This window comes from Rhagoletis pomonella, unplaced genomic scaffold (genome assembly GCF_013731165.1).
Source record: "Rhagoletis pomonella isolate Grant_MI unplaced genomic scaffold, Rhpom_1.0 Rhpom_scaffold_00001, whole genome shotgun sequence".
Taxonomy (NCBI): domain Eukaryota; kingdom Metazoa; phylum Arthropoda; class Insecta; order Diptera; family Tephritidae; genus Rhagoletis; species Rhagoletis pomonella.
The window spans coordinates 101890343-101892894 of NW_023458555.1; the positions used below are offsets into that span (position 1 = coordinate 101890343).

General features: G+C 30.1%; 1 protein-coding gene across 1 annotated transcript in view; it reads left to right on the forward strand.

Moving 5' to 3' along the window:
* LOC118734932 overlaps window positions 1-2552 on the forward strand; it is a 7856-nt gene that overhangs the window by 4238 nt on the left and 1066 nt on the right. The window lies entirely within an intron of this gene.

Sequence of the window (2552 nt, forward strand, 5' to 3'; positions counted from 1 at the left end):
AGCTAACTTTCAATGTGTAAGCATTCCGAAATCAAAGCGAGACAGTCTAGCAATATGTGATGAGTTTATAATTTTGACACTTTGTATTTTAAGATCTCTCATATTAGTTGCAATTCAACAAAAACGAAACTAAAGCAAACAAAACATTTGTAAACTAGTGTAAGTTTTATTTCAGGTCATTTAACATAAAATTTCAATTGTATAAACATATGACTAGTTCTAAAGTTTTGAAAAAAACATAAATTTGAACATTCGACAGTTTTAATAATTTGTATATACAGCCTTGACCAAAAGTATTAGGCACACCAATAAATAGTGATGAGACATTTAAGCATTATTTGGCTATTTCCTTTTCGATTATTGAATGTTTATTCGGCCTTATGGGGAACTCCGCGTGAACAATTTTTGCCAAAAATTATAAAGTAAAATTTCCCAATTTGTTTGTGTTTTGCTTGTAAAATCTTGTGAAAAATTTGTTCACATGGAATTGGCGATAGCGCTGATTATTTTATACATAAAAAAGTTAAAAAACAAAAAAATATACATCTTTCACATTAAATCGATTAGTAAACAAAACAAGGAATATTTCTATACCTTAACGGTTATACCTATACCTTATTAAACGATTATTTCTATACCTGATGGTATAGGTATATATACTTGCAGTGGCGGTCAAAAATGGATGAATGGTGTTTCGTTTTTAATATCTACAATGCTTTTCAAGCTAAACCATTAATCTAAACCATTAAGCTAACCATTAAAGAGTTCTCTTAGGACAATAGTCTTAAAAAGAATATCACGATTAAATTTTCTTTGCTTTAATTTTAAATAATTTATATAATCTTTTAAAATTTCGAATATGCAGTTTTGTAGCACACCTTAAGCTATCTTCAAACGTGTACGATACCATATATCGTTCCCCTTACGCCAGAAACATGAATGTGTAAAAATGAGAATGCTGAGAAATCAAGTTGGAATTTTTTTTTGATAAGACGTAACTCTACGTTCATGCAATTAAACTTGTAAAATTTTGTGGTTTCCGTGTGCGCACATTCATGCTTTTGGCATAAGGGGACGATATGTCCAAACTATAAATTATTCTTTTAAACAAACTATTAAAAATTAAATCCAAGAAAATTTAATTGCCACAACTTTTGGCAACCTTTTCATTATTTGTATAGAGTAAAACATTAACAAAAAACAAAAAAAGGATGGTGTAATAATAACAAGGTGTTGTCAGTAACTTAACCTCACTTTTTCGGCAGGTCTATTCCGGTCACGCATTTTAAAGTACTAGAAAATGTACTAATTATTTACTACTTTTAATCCGTTGGTGCATACTATTTCAAATTAAATGTAGAAAAATGTATAATTACAGGCTTATAAGCCTGAATATATGTTTGTATCGGCAGCTCCACACAGCTTGGACATATATTGTAACTTTAAAAAAGTAAAAGCCGTAAAATAAGGCAATTTTCTATAAGACTGTAAATGATTTTTTAAATAGATTAAAACACATAAATATCGGCAATATAAGCGAATTCCTAATTTAACCATGCAGCCACTCTATTCTAGTGTATCAGTAGTTCATTTGGCTCAATATTATGACAATACAGCAAAAGTTATTTAATATAATGCGATTTTTGTGTACGTTTTTTTTCCATTGATAACCACGATATCTTTTATTTTTTTACTTTTTTAGGACAAAAATCATACAAATCCAGCAATTTTAAATATTAATATTGTTCTGAAAACACCAAGTTCTTTAAAAATCGCGATAAAACGAATTACTAAAATGGAGTATTTTAGATACTATTTCCCAACGAATAGTAGTATAAAAATTAAGATCGGCAGCACTGAAAATAAGAATGCCGATCTTGTCAAAAACACAACAAACACGTCGCTACTCACAACACCTTTTTATTATTCCACCATGCAAAAAAGGTTAACATTAAATACATAGCTTGTGTTTTAAAACAAAACAAATTTCGTTAATTGGCATTTCTGAGTGTTAAAAGACACACGAGATCTTTAAAGTTAAGTCGACATCATTAAAAAGTTTCAAAATCGTCTTCATCAAATACACCAAGCATTGACTCCTGTAAAATGTCTCTGCCCGAGTTATTTGATGGGGTCGATGGCGAGAAATTTAGTGCACGTTCTTTTCTTTTTGTAATTGCTTTCTGCCAGTACTTGTTTATTATACTTTGAATTTCCATAACAGCATATGGCTGATCTTCTTCATCAATTTCTTCCATTTGTTCGCTTACTTGCTTTCCAATCCAGTCGAATTTTGGTTTTGGTTTTTTTTCTGTTATAAGATGCTTGATATTATTGATGTCAGCTACCAAATCGGATATTTTCGCCTTTGTTTTTTTTTCATTTTCTGCGCTACTAGACTCATCACAACTCTCTTCACTAATCTGAAATGAAAACGAGATTTTCACACATTGCATATACATATTTACAAAAATATTTGCATGCATGCATTAGTAATACTTCGCCGTAGTTGGACATGGCTTTGTAAAAATTGTAGCTGCTCAAAATACCAC